Source organism: Dinoponera quadriceps, unplaced genomic scaffold (genome assembly GCF_001313825.1).
Source record: "Dinoponera quadriceps isolate SergipeBrazil2010 unplaced genomic scaffold, ASM131382v1 scaffold676, whole genome shotgun sequence".
Taxonomy (NCBI): domain Eukaryota; kingdom Metazoa; phylum Arthropoda; class Insecta; order Hymenoptera; family Formicidae; genus Dinoponera; species Dinoponera quadriceps.
The window spans coordinates 927,936-943,133 of record NW_014554818.1 but is presented as its reverse complement, the minus strand read 5'-3'; the positions used below and the strand labels follow the sequence as shown (position 1 = coordinate 943,133).

Here is a 15,198-nt window from a genome sequence, read left to right as displayed (position 1 = left end):
GAACTTTATCACGAGAACTTTATCACAAGAACAAGTTTTAATAATTTTAAGGTGAGAAAATTATTTTCACTAATATTTCTACTAAATTTTACATATTAATTTACATATTAATATAATTGATGATAATAATTCCGGTGTATTCGAGCATCGCAAACTTTTGTAATAATTCTTACTACATGTCCTTTCCGTGTGGTAACACTTACTAGAAAAATGGCTCCTGATTGTAATTCTTTCGGTATGATGATTAATTACAAATGCCAAATATTTTTCTCTCAGTGTCGTATTCGGATTCGTAGAGGGATTCGGTCGAATCTGAATTCTTGATCAAAATGACTCTAATTTTAATGATTTTAAGAGAATATCTGCAATAAGACTGACCGTTCCTTTTCTCTCAGTGAGAGATTGGTGAGATCGATTATCGGGTATCCTTGAACCTCGGCTAAATGTACAGGCGCGAATCAGCCGGATCAATAAAGTGCTGATCGCTTTTATCGAGCTGTACGTACGCCGAACGCAACCGATTTCTCTCTCTCTCTCTCTCTCTCTCGTCGAGTGCTCCCGTTATCGCTCGATTGAAACGTTTCCACAAGGACAAGCCGCGCGTCCGCGGAGCTCGATAGCACGGTTTTACCTGCAAGCTCTCTCGTCGCTGTTGGCGCGGCGGATAAAACGCGCCGCGCTTGTAAAACGCGACGGTAAGATCAGCCGTGTACACTCGGGCATGCTTCTCGCGCGATAGAAGCGAAAGGTGGCGTGTATCGTCGGCCGGCGATCTATACCGGTGATGGTTACCTCGATCGAAAACGAGTCGATCGAGCAGAGATCGCCGGCCGTGTCCGTTCCGCGACGGATCGGGATTTCTATCCCGGCGCTCTAATAATCCGTAATCTTATTCGCGTCCCGCGCTTTACCATCGGCGTGTAATGGAAAGCGATTGAAAGCGAACGACGTCGGAGTAAATTTCGATAGCTGACCGGATAGATCGTTCGCTCGCTCGGCCGACCGGCTGGCTAGCTATCGAAACTATTATCCGCTCGTTAAGCTTCGGGGTGAGCGGGCGCGAGCGGGCAACCGGATGAGTCCGTCGTTCCTCGGGAGCAGTCGAGGGGCCCAGGATAAATCGACGATTTCTCCGGAACCGAATAAGACGATCGTTTATCGCTGCCCGATCCTTGCCTTGCGCGGGACGTAATTGGCCAATTAGTTAATTTCTCATAAAGCCCATCCCGACCCATCGTCGACTCTCTCTTTCTCTCCCACGGCAAGGGGAAGCCCCCCCTTTCCTTTCCCTGTATACTCCGTTCCCGCGGACGAGCTCGTGGCTCGAGTCCAGCGCGTCCCGGACTCGCAGACGACGGTGACGAGCCTTCCTTATAAAGTCGGTCGGCCGATCGATGGAGACGCTATTACTACCGCGACCGAATCTATTTACGTGTCTCCCCGCGCGCGTAATCGCGATCGACGACGTAATCCCCGCCGTCAGGCCCGGACCGGCCGTATCGGCCGGTCGTCGTCGTATCGAAAGTGGATCGATCGGTCGGCCGGGCGCGATTACAGCCGCGGTCTTCAATTACGTTTGCGTCACACTCGCCGATTACCATTCATCGTGCGGCGCGCGCTATTAATCGTAATCGCCGGCTGCGCCGGATCGAATTTCGACGTTATCGCCGCCCCGTTGCTCCCGTCGTCGTCGACGAAGAGATCGATCGCCCTCTCGAGCGGCGAGGATCGTTAAAGGTTAAACCGTCGTTGACAATTCAACTGCCGGGCTTCTCTCTCGTTGAAAACACCCCTGCGATCCGCGGCTGAAAGTCACAGGGCGACAGTCGCGCCGAAGACTGACGTGGGGTTTTCAGGGCGTCAGCGATTCCGACATCGATTCTTCGATTAATTTTGAAGACGAACTGTTGTGTTACTCAACACCCGTACACCTGCCATCCCATTTCATCGCGTCGGCTTGTGTGCGATCGATTTTGTCATTTTTGCAATTAACTTTACTCTCCCAGGCGTAATTTCACCAAACCCGGTGATGTCACAGCGCCGGTCATCTGATGACCGTCACGGCGCTCGCGCGCGTTAATCAATCTCGAGCTTTCGAGAGGAATGGAAAATCCCCGGCCGTCACGGCGCCCGACGTGCGGTAATCAATTTCGAAGTTGCAAGGGAAACGGCAAATTCCCCGCGCTATCGTATATCGGGACTCGGGTTATTCACCGAGAAACGCCGCGTCTCTCCGGGCGACGGATACCTCTATCATTAATTATTCGTTCCGCCCGCGTTATTAACGAGCCGTTAAAGCGTGTCCGCCGATAAAAAATATCGCGTTGCTCAACACAAGTGTCGAGCAGGTGGAAGGTGTATCTCTCTCTCGGGGAGATCGCTTCTGATCCGCCGAACCGTGGCTCTCCGTCCTCGTATTGGCTCGCGGAGATTTATACAGGCTTCCGGCGAGCGACGTGACCATCGATCGGTGCTGTCGCGATTCGATCGAATCGCATGCGCGATTAATGGCACGCGCGCGCCCAACGAACGCGTTTCGCAAACGACGTATCGCCGCGCGTCAGCGTGAATTTCAGAGCGCCTACGTGCCGCGTGTTTCTTTTTCCCTTCTTTTCATTCGGCCGTTGCGATCAATCGCCGCTGCGGCTATCACTTTTGGCAAGTCGGCGAGCGAGCGGGCGCGCAGGAGCCAGCGAGAGAAGGCCGGTGTACGCGCGGCGAACGGATTAGTGACGGTGATTTCGACCTGGCCGCGTGCCAACGCCTCAATGCGGTTCGGTGCATTTTTAAGCCGGTGCATGAAAGTTCGCACACTGACGTCAGAAGCGGCGGAGATTTGTTCCGCAAAGTGCGCTCTTACGCGCACGGCGAGAGCGCGCTACGGAATACAGCCCGGAGGGGAGATTTCGAGGTGCTGCGACGAGAACCGTGGAAGAGGAAACTGGATATTTGGTTTTATTCGTTCGTGGGAACGCATCACTTTTATACGAGATTAAAAGTAACACGTGTTATATCAGTGACGAAAATTACGCGATTGTGTATAAAATTTGTGACTGACCGGTGGAGAGAAAAATCAAAGGAGAGAACGAAAGCGGCGCATAATGGAAATTTAGTTGCGTTTAAATTTCTTATTACGCCCGCGATCTCACGAGCTACATCTTTTTGTAATTATTTATGCATTTTTTTCTATTGCATTGTTTTTCTTCTATTTTTCTTGTTCATTTGTCCTGAACGTAATAAATAATACTCGATAAGTGAAGTTTTCCTCACATATGGCGTACATATCGAAGTTGCTGTTCTATGTTAAAGGGCGTTTCCCGTGAATGAAGATTGTTATTCAAATAATTGAGTAATCGCCTCCACAGCGGCGCACTTGTTTATTTATTCACAAGAATCATACCCTCCCCTCCTTTGGTACAACGGCATTATAAAATTACAAAAGGAAGAGAATTTTTAGCCGTACTTCAATCAAAATTACATCCGCCGTCGTTATCCACTGTATTGAGAGAAAAATATTTGGTATTCGTAATCATCATAGTGAAAGAATTAAAGTCGAGAAAATCATTTTTCTAGCAAATATTTCTAATAAATACGAATGAATAATAACCTTACGTGCACATTGCTACTATTATCTTTATATTTAAAACTGTAAAAAAGATATAGTTGAAAATAATCATAATTTCTCTCAGTGTATTTTCTATGCCACCTTTCAGATAATTTCTTGATACCGCATTTATAAGATGACTCACTCTTTTAATCGTCGGTGATCCGACGAATTTTTGCGAGCCCTTAACATTCAGGTGGAACCACGTGACACGCGATGTCTCGCAAACGACAATATTTTACTTTCTACGAAGCCATAAAAGACGCGCAGTCGAAGTCCAGATTGGATACTAAAGCAAGCTCGTAAATCTCTCTCTCTCTCTCTTTTCCCCTCTATGTCTAATCTGCGGCGTTCGAGCTGCTGCAAAATGCAGTAGCTAATCTCTCTCTCTCTCTCTCTCTCTTTCTCTCTCTCTCTCGGTGACTTCTCTAATCTCACGCCGCGAGACGTGAGAGCGGGACGGCGCGTAAAATGGTCATTGCGCGGCGCGCAACGTTCGATTATCTCCGAGCGAAGGGTTAATCGATCGATTAACGAGACGACTGGTTAGGAAATGAATCACTACCGACGACTCCGTAATTCGCGTCTTTCAATCTACGTGGCAAGGCCCCACGGTGACGAGGGAAAAAAAAAGGAGGACTCTCGGGAAGGAACAACGCGATCAAGGCGCATCGATATCGTATGAACGTGACGAGCGTATCCGTCGTTTCACACGTGCCCGTTTACGTTGCGTTTACTGTAATTGCCGGCTGTAATTGCCGCGTTGTTGTTGCCGTCGCCGCCGTCGCGACGACCAGCCGCGTTTCGCGAGGGTCTCCAGCAGTGTGTGGTTTACGTAACGGTAATTCGCGTAATTTCGCGACCGACCGTTCAGCAGAACGCAGCTTCTACCGGAAGATAGAACTCGATTCTGTTATCGGCGAAACAACGATGAGAGAGATGGAGGAGGAGAGAGAAAGAGAGAGCGACGTTATCACCGCGGGATTTTCACTCGCGAGAGATATCGCGAGAGAAGCGCAAGCGGCATCGTTATTCCGTACCGTTATTCTAGAATCGCTCCTGCGCGACGCTTCCTCTCGTTCCTCCATTCTCGGGAGCTCGGGTCGTCGATCTTCGTCGCCGTTGAAATTTAGTTCACGAGGATCCTCAGTGGTATCCCCGATCCTCAAGATTCTCCGCGCTCAATGCTCTCGGTTCCCGATATTTTTACGCGAAGTAAATGCTGTTGTACCGGCAAAATTCGCCGACATCGCCGCGATCAGAGTACATCTTCCTAATTCAGTAGCGGTATTGTAGAAATCAAAAGAAAATATTTATTATCGTTGAATATTATTGAGACTAACACAATTTATTCAGACAATGTGTGATGTGTTTTTTTGGTGCTACAAATGCGGAAATTATTGCCGTTTTCTCCACGTGAAGACTTAACACAGAATTAAAAATTTCGACTCGGGCGCATTGGGAGAAAAAACAAAAATGCTACATTCAAGTGAATATTTGCTAAGGAGTAATTATTTTACTTGGATTGGACAAATATTAATACTTGAGTATAGCACTTTTTTCTGTCAGTATACTACATTTAAATAATTTTTCCTTGACCCAAGCAAAATAATTACCCCAATACGCTTTGGCAAATATTTATTTGCTGACTATCCACTTTTCTTTCAGTGTATTATTAAACCAAGATCTACTCAAATTCCGGCGCCGTTCACCAATTCTATTGATACAGCATTTCTTTTCCTGCAGTTTTCAATATTCTCGCGGCACCCTTAATATCGAGATCGTGTAGCGTTTTGCCGGAAAATATTGCTAATTCGCGGGGCACCGTGGCGCGACAAAGTCCGGGGACGCGCCCGTGTGTTCGCACGGCGGCCGTTCGTGTGATGAGAAAAAGGGCGCGTATTAATGTACCCGCATTAATTCCCGACATTAACACCGCATGTTCTCAAAACGGTCGGAACCGGGCGTACCGGGGAATAATAATAACGACGACGGGCGTGCGGTGCGCGATAAAAAAAGCACATCGCAGCGGATTAATATTCATTCCGTACGGACGCGGTTCTACCTTAAACGCACGGATCCCTCATGGATATTCATACGGAGCTTTACTTCGCCGCGTCCTATGCACCACTTCTCGTTTCACGGCGCGGACCGTACCTGGTGCGTCAGCTTCTTTCCAGCCGCGCCGGCCCACGCGGATGTGTAACGTAATGCCGCGTGAAACGCGCACGAGCGGTGTGCGGAACGTCCAAAAAAAAACAACTACGCTTGTCTGAATCGACGATTGGATAGGGAGGAGATTCGAGCGAGTCGCGTCTGTTCCGAGTTATTCGAAATGGAAACGCTCGAATTGCGATTTCGGACGGCTCGAGCGGAAGTGATAACCCAGCTTCGGTTGGGAAGAGCGCTCTCTGATTTCCTCGAGTGAAATTCTACTTGAAAAGTAGAATAATAGCTCAATTACTTAAAATCAAATGACTCCTCGTTCATGTAGAATACATTTTTCCGTCCTGAATACTTCCGAGCGAGCGAAAACGTTCGAGCGGATATTTTCATTCGAAGCTTGGAGAGCGAATATTATTTACCCCGCCTTTTTTACAGGAACAGATCCACTCGTGTGGATTTAGAATCCACTCTGAGTTTCAGTTTGACGTTCCACTCTTGCGATTGGTGCGACCGGTGTTGTCTGTTCGAGTGAGTTTTCGCTCGTCTCGAGTGAGATTTCACTCCGAGAAATTTAGAGAGCACATGAACTTCCATCTGATTTTGCATTTTCCTCGAGACGGCCGGCTCTGCGAATCGTGTCGCGTTCGAATTGCCGATCGCGAAACTGCGTATAAAGAATAGAAAGAAGAAAAAAGAAGGAAAAACATCACCGTGTCACGGACGTGACGCTCGTTTGAATATTCAGAGAACTCCCACGGGGCGAATAATCGCGCTGTTTGCGGGTACCGCCCGCCAATTACCATCGCCGGTTGCATTGTATTGCGAGAGGAAACGTTAAGCAGTCGTCTTCGAGGTCTCCGTGCGTCGCGCGCGGCGACTCCGTCCGTTCTCGCCGGCAAATTGGAATATGAACTCCAGAAGATCCAGTGGGAAAAGCGAGAAGAACCTCTTTCCCTTTGTGCATTCGGCTCTCCCATTCAGGTTATTCGGGTTTCCACGCTTAGCGTCGCTCAAGCTCGAGTCTTGTAATGAATAAATCGTTTTCTTAAGCGAACAGGAACGTGAATACGGAACGTGAAGAAAAAGATCACGACAGCCATATCACGACAGTTTTCTTTTTTCTCTCGTTAATGATTAATTCAGATTTCTTGTTAACGATCAATTCACCTTCCTTTTTGTTCGTGTTTTCGTAACCGAAGTCGGTTTGTTTCCATAACTGATTCTTTTGTTAACGATTAATTCAGATTTCACGGCCTTCTCGTTCATGTTTTCACAAATGAAATGTCGACGATTTCATAATTGATTTTTTTTTGTCAACGATCAATTCAGATTTCACGGTCTTCTTGTTCGTGTTTTCATAACCGGAGTGTCGATGTGTCGTTTGCTCCGATAACTGATTTTTTTGTTTTTTTTTCTTTTTTTGTTAACGATCAATTCAGACTTCACAATCTTCTCGCCCATGTTTTCGTGATTGAAGTCAACGCCTGTTTCCGTGAATAATTTGTTAACAATTAATTCATATTCACCGTCTTTTTACTCTCATGTTTTCACCACTGAAATCTCGATGTTTGTTTCGTAACTGATTTTTTTGCAAACGCTCTATTCAGTCTTCACGGTCTTCTTGCTCATGTTTTCATAACCCGAAGTCGACTTCGATTCCCAGCGAGGCGAGGAAAATGAGCGGTTTCTCGGAATTACGACATCTGTGATCTCGATCGGTGATTCAACCGACTACTCTGGACGAGAGAGAGAGAGAGAGAGAGAGAGAGAGAGAGAGAGAGAGAATTAAGTAGATCCAGCGAGTCGACTCGATGCGTAAGGACGGCCTTATCCGCCTGCGAAAGAGCGAGAGATCGGCCAAGCCCGGCGGCGCACAATACAGCGGCGGGGCGGTGGACCGGGCAGATCCACGGGCACCGGTCCACGGCGAAAGGGTTGACATTTCGCGCGCCGCGGCTTGTCGTAATTAAGCGAGCGGAACAATGACCATTGTCCGAATACGCGATAAAGATTTGCCCGGCACGGTGTATCGGCACAATACCGTGCCTTATTATCGACATCCTCCTTTCGGACCTCACATGGTGTTGTTGCTGGGAGCCAAAGTACTCGTCCGTAACCTCCTCCAGCTGTTCTCCTTCCCTTCCCCCCTCCCTCTTTTTCTTTCGGCAGGCGAGCCCCTAAACCCGTTGCGCGCGGTCCGCTCGGGAGATATCGCGGAATCGCCCGAATTGGATGTCTAATATCGCGAATGAATTCGCGCACAGTCGTCTGAGCTCTCGTTGCCGAAGCAACGAATCTGCGGCCGGACGTTCGGTGACTGACTTCGGGATCTAATTAATTATTAGCGCTCCGATCGAAAATTTCTCATAAAACTGAAAAAAAGAAACGCTGCCGTGACGCCGAATCTTTTAGACATAAAATGTAAATCTGAATTCGCTACCGTTAGTTTGAAACTCCAGTGGCGACGTTTTCGAAATTTTATTCGAAATTTTTCGCGCCGTCGGCATCCTCGGGACGCAAAAGATCAAGGTCAATGGCATATGCACGAACGCAAGCAGTAAGCAAATTGATCAATCGCAATCGATTAGTCTTAGGCCGTAAGGAGTATAATCGACTGTGATTGGTCAATTTACTGGCTGCTTACGTGCTTGTGTATGCCATTACCTTTTAACTCACGTGTAGTTTTCGTATTTTTATCCCAATGACATTAAGACTTAATTAAGAATCCCATCTTCGAATGCGCACGCGATACGATGCGGTTTTAACTCGATCGAGAAGAAGAGGATACCTGGCGGAGTCGGTCGGTGATGCGGCGGCGATGACATCGATCGTACCGGTGCCGAGTTAGAAAGGCAGATAGAAGCGCCGTTAACCTGGAAACGAACGATTATTATTGCGCTATTCTATATTCACTATGCCAAATTTTTGCTTCTTTCTTTCCGGGCAGATCGTGTTCGCGTGCTCGTCACCGATGTCGAATCGATCGTCGTCGTCGTCTTCTTCCGATTCGTCGCGTACGTCGGCCCGTCTCCTCTTTTCGCTCACTCTTTCTTTTATTTCCGGCTGAATTATGCCGTGACAGGTCGATGTCAAGTACAAGGGACGGTCGTGCAGGATGGTACGACCTCGTCGCCTTGGTGTTCCTCAGAATATATCCCCGTGCCATCCACCGCGGTCTCTCGCGGATTAATCGATGTTCGCCATGACGCAGGCGGAACAAGATCGCTACGCTTTTATTTTCTCCCCCCGTGATATTTCAACCTTTGGTATCCTTCGGCAAAACGGAGATTGCGGATATCCGCGGGAAATAAGAATATTTTCTTTCTCTTCCGTAATCTTTCTCTCCATCTCGTTTCTCTCCATCTTCGTATTTCGTTTCGGAATATTACCGTTCTGCAATTTTTCTCAGCGATTTCAGAATCATCGAAACCTGGAATTGCAAGTAATATCAACACCATCGACCCGACTGTTTTCGGCATTGTTCAACCCTTGTCCCCATAGGTTTGCTTCGACCATTGTCAAAACACGGGATAAGAACGTGCACCGGCCACAATAACGTTCAATTGGCGCAATGAGTTTCCTCGTAATCAATCAATAAACAATATATTGATATCGAAAACGTGCAATTATTGATTATACGTACAATTATTTATTTATAGCATATAGAGCAGGAAAAAATTCCATTTTTTTACATAAAACAAAAGAGAATGATAGAAACAAAAAAGTGATATACAAGCGCATAAAGTGATGATGAGGATAAAAGGAAAGAAAATCAACGGTGTCATCATTGTTGAATAAATATTAGAATCGATATTAGAACCTCTGAGAGCCTCTCGATACGATATCGCGGAAACCGCGATTTATGAACCACGCCAGCCGAAAAAGGGGGAGAAAATACGACCTCAAAGTATCCGAAGATCACTCCGAGCAACGGGCACTATCCACGCGACATCGTGCGCGATGGAAGACCTCCGGCTAGATCTCGACGTGCGAACGGTCGTCCCTTCCCGACTGACTCACCGCGCATGGTGGGACCCGCACGGTGGAACGAGGATGAACGGAGCAACACGCGCGAATATGTAATTGATGAGAACGACGATGAGCGCGGTTTCCACAAAAGCCGCTGTCGCCGCCGCCTCGCAGAAGCGTTAATTCCGCTCATTGTAGTCGTCGGGCCGCGGCAAAGTGGATAATGGTCGCGCGCGACCTTATTTCCTTGGCTCCGTCGATTAACCGACGACGCGGATGTACACACGTCGGGGAGGAGGAGGAGGAGAAGAGGAAGAGGAAAGCTGTACACGCATATACAACACACGTGCGGTGCACTCCTCTCTCCTCTCGGTTTTTGACTCGTGTTGCCGGCCGACCACGTGAATGTTATAATCAGCCTCTTCGCGTACCTACATGGCGCCTTGATGATAGACCCCGGCACCATCCATCCTCCCCGGGACGCCGATAGTAGCCCTGGACGGACGGATGGTCCCGGTCATTCAATTGTCCGATAATCTATTAGAGAAGACGGCGGTTAACGACCTCTCTCTCTCTCTCTTTCTCTTTCTCTCTTTCTCGTTTCTCTCTCTTTCTCTGCGAAAAGTAGTCTGCAGGCGTGATACCGTAAACCTATTTTCAGACGCGAAATTGCGCCTCGTAAAAAGCGCGCAAGGCGCATAGCGGAACATTGTCCATAACCATCGTCCTTCCTATCCCCCTATCCTCCTCCTCCTCCTCCTCCCTTTCCTCTTCTTTTCCACAATCCTATGCTGTGTGCATAATACGGCCCGTTTTCTTCGGGATGCAGTTAGCGCACACGGCGAAACGCAAATTGCTGCCTCGGATTAGTTGCGCCTCCTCGCGAGGCGAATCATTCGTTTTAATTGGCCGTGCTCGAGACCCCGCACGAATTGCGTCAACTTGAGGGAACCCGAGATACCACGGAATTCACGTCACCTCGCGCACCACCGTCGTCGGCATTGCGCCTCGTGGTTTGAAATGATGCAAAAACTCGGGTCTCCGAGAGAATTGTGTGTGTGTGTGTGCGTGTGCGTAGGATTAAAAATCGCGTTATTTAATGACGGCGGGAACACCGAGGGAGCGAGATTTTTTACATTCGTCCGAGGCTACGTGAGCAAATCGCCGCGAATGATTCCTGTTCTCTCTCTCTCTCTCTCGCATGACTTTGATTCTATAAACGCAGCATCATGATAGCTCTTATTTTCTCAACTTTAAATAGTCCTCGATCCGACTTCCCGGCAATCCAGTTACGTCGAGCCTCGTTTCGATACGCGTTTTCTTCGTCGCGTCGAAACGAAGTAATCGAGGAAGTGGCTCGCATTGCTCCGCAAAAGTCCATCCATCTCCGAGCGTCTCTCTCCTTGTCTCTCTTTCTCTCTCTCTCTCTCCCTCTCTCTCTCTCTCGCTTTCTTTCTTTCTCTTTCTCCCTGGAACGCGAGTTACCGCGGAAACTATACTGCGATTCGTATCGTACTGAGCAACTGTAGATGCTATTATTACAGCTTATCTCGTAATGCAAGAGGCTGGTGTAAAAACCGATACAGGATACAATCCATAAGTAAACTATGAAGAACAGGAATTCACATATTACGCTTGATTTATTCTTTCTTTTTCCACTGTTGACTTCTCAGCCCAGGAGATAATAAATTTACAAGAAAAGATACAGAAAATTGAAAACTGACGGGAAATTGTGATAGTAAAAAATTAACAATTACATAATTATCGATGGCTAAAGAGTGATACCTCGTACGTGGAAAATCGGGAGTTTCCGCGGAAAACGAAGTTAATTTGAAAACCCACTTTGCTCTAAACGGCCCAAAGATACCAGACGTCACTTTTATCGGGAGTTTACCGGCGAGTAATCCTGTTTTCTGACGCTGCATCTACTCGAGCTCTCACAAGTCGGGGGAGAGAAGAAAATTCTGAGCTCCCCGAACGAAAAATCTGAAAATGATTATTTCTACAGACGCAAAGTGCCATTTCTCAGCTGTCGACATAATTTACGCGCGTGAGTTAAGCGCGACGTTTATCGTTTAAAATTATCTACTCAATAGTCGCGAATAATATTCACACCGGCACAATCTATTAGACGACTAGAAAGAGAGAGAGAGAGAGAGAGAGAGAAGTGGGCGAGGGAGGGAGATAGAGAGTGTGCGAGGTCTCTACGGGCGATGTGTCGGGCGCGTGTCTTCCGTAAATTGGCGAGATTAGAGTAAATTCGGGTCAGGGCGGCGCAATTACACTTCTCTCGGCGTTAACGCGGATCGTTCTCGCGTGGCGCCCGGACGAAGCGAACGAGCGAGCGGGCGATGCATCGCCAGACATAAAGCAGGTTGATAGTCCAATTAACGCGAGTGCCCACTCGCGAAGTCGAAAGGGAGAGACGCGCAGAGGCGTCGCTCCATACATACGTCATGCGGCATATTTCCCGGCGCACCCATCCTGTCCCCTCCAGGATCCTTTGCTTCCTACGGCCGATTGATTATCCTCGTTACTTTACGCTTCTCGCATCTCCGCGGCTACCTTTCGCGTCTCGGCCGCGAGAGACGTGTGGGCATCAGCTCCGACGCGGCACTGACACGACGATCGCGACGCGCTTGACAATGGAGTGTGAGCCACGAGGAATAAAGAGTGCGAATATAATTTATTATCGGGGAAACCATTAATAATAATAACAATAATAATAGTGATAATAATTCGCAACATAATAAATCGATTCGTTAAGTTGCGTTAACTAATTTAGTTAGCAATTGGGTAAAAGGGGTATTAAATTAACGATTATTACTGGGGTTCAAAAGGTCGGTTCATACGTGGAAGGCTGCGTTTATTAGTCCGAAAAATTTCGGTACGTTCGCAATACACGATAGATAATTTCACCTTTTTACAATAAATAATGACATGATTAATATTTAAAGTGGCATTATAGAACATACATACACATCCGTGCTTGACTCCCTTATATTTTATCTTTAAATAATAATAATGACAACATAGAGAGAAATATTGGCTGAATATGCGGTTTGGTTCGTTTATCCGATCAATCTTTTTTTCTGTGAACAACAGTTATAACAAAAATAAAAGTAATAATATTGATGATAATGATAACGATATATAACTATTTAATACGTTAACGGTTATGTGGCCATATTAGCGACCGACGTTGGTGATTTTAATTAATTTATATGCAAAGCACAACCAATTACATCTCATGAATTAAATATGCGATTGACAAGGAGCCGATAAAACTAGGTAATAACTAATAACTTATATGGTTATTCAAAGGACGACGAGTAAAATGAGCCGGAATGGTCAATCGTTTTCTTTTTTTTGTGTAGTTTTTGAGCTGAATTTGATTCTGACTTTTCAAAAATTTTAATTTGTCAGAAAAATATTAAAATCGGCATTATGGAACTTTAAATATATAAAAAGCTATTATAAGAACGGTATGTTAGCAAAACTATAATAAAATAAATAATATTAAGTGAAAATCAACCGATATGTGAACAGCACAAATTAGTAAATAAAGAAGGCCTCATTCGGTCAAAACGGATCTTGGTGCTTAAAAATATTTTTTGCGTAAATCTTACGATTTTCAGTAAGTAGTAAAATATCTTTAATAAGTAGAAATGTACATATTATATAGAAGAATATATACATAAGAAAGGAAGCTTAACAGAGCTGAGACAACCTCTTTATAGTCACATTTCGATCCCGAGGGTGTGACTAAAGAGGTTCCGTTGTATAGAGTGTACGGACGTGGGCTGATCAGAATATGAAGTACTAAAGATAAGAGCATTATCATGGTTACTAGGAGAAAGACACGAATGAATACGTTCGTAAAGCTCAACGATAATAATTTACGGTATTAGATATTTGATGAAAATTTTTTTCAAAGGCAGAACCAGATTCAGCAGCTTAAAAACTACAAGAAACATACCGTTTTTACTTGCTAATCCGGGGATTAAAATCATCCAATTTTATCCTTTTCTTGTTCCTTTCCATTAAGCTTCGATTAAGAATTAATCGGAATTCACATGGCGGCCGACGTGTTGATACACAATTATAATTTCTTTAGCGAGTTCTTCTCGCGTTCGGTGGATGCGTTAGCCTGAGTAAACGATGTAACGCTTGTGTCGACGATGTAAACGATCGGGCCGACGGGGAACGATTTCGCGAACTCGCGCCAGCGAGCGACACCATGCGCTTCTCTCCTCGAACGTTTCTATCAGCTCGCGACGGACGTGCAATCATCCGAGCAGCAGTAACGCGGAAACGTCCATTCATCATCGTGATGGTGCAACGCGTGATACGTAACGTCGCAAGAAAGAAGGCCGTGTGCGTATCATTAATTAAACCGGAACATCATTTCCTCGATCGAGCTGGGTTAACGAGATCTCTCACTGTACCGTCCATTAGTCCGCGGACGCGCGAGAGCGCGACGCTTGTAATTAAATCATTCCGAGACGTGTCACTTTGCAAATTCGCGTTGGGAAATTTCTCCCTGAGCTATTCAAACGGACATTTAACACAGTGAACACACATTCTCCGGAAGTTCGCAAAATAACTACAATCGCCGTTCCACTTGTTACGGGCGGATTTCTCCCCATTTTTCCGATGCAGCGATACGACTTTCCATGTTTTATAATCAACAGAGTCGTTTGTAGTGCGGCAAAAAATTCTTTGTTAGACTTGACACATCTCACATGTCCCAATCACGGTTCACAGAATTGTTTTTGCGTTAGTTTAGGCACAAGATGAATATCGTCCTCGGCCCTGCGGAACGAGAGCGATTCGCTCGAGGCGGATCCGAGTTCCTTCGGGACGACGAAAAAAATCGGTAACGCGCACGAGACACACGCCACAGGCTCCCTCGTTAATTAAAATTGCGGTCCTAATTGAAGACCCCCCTCCCGACGCGAGAGGCACACGGCTCGGGGAAGAAAAAGGAAGCGGCTCGTATTCCTAATTACTTGGCCCCTTCCGGATTATTCGCCTCGGCTCATTGTTTCTTTCTTTTTTCCTTTTTAAAGCTCTTTCTCTTTCGCGCACGCGACATGCGCGCGTGCCGCACGCACCGCGCGCCTCGTTAAGCAGAAATCAGCGTAGATTTGCGTCCGCAAATTGCACCACCGATGTATCGGTGTATTAGTGGCTCCCCTGGTGCGGAGCGAAGGCCTCTCGAGATTCGATTTCACCGCTGTCGATTTCACCATTATCAGAGCGTCTGATTTATATTTTCTGCCCTTTTTTTCTTTCGCTCGCGAGAAACGTCGAAAAATATCGAAAAATGTGCGGTGTGTGTGGAAAAATGTAACTATGCGAGTAACCGCGGAAAAATTACGGAAAATATGATTAATCTCATGAATCTCATAATCTCAATAAATAATAATTACGGAAAAAATGATTAATCTCACAAA

At 46.4% G+C, this 15,198-nt stretch overlaps 1 protein-coding gene across 4 annotated transcripts in view; it reads left to right on the top strand.

Moving 5' to 3' along the window:
• LOC106742204 (microtubule-associated protein Jupiter) overlaps positions 1 to 15,198 on the top strand; it is a 105,114-nt gene that overhangs the window by 76,658 nt on the left and 13,258 nt on the right. The window lies entirely within an intron of this gene.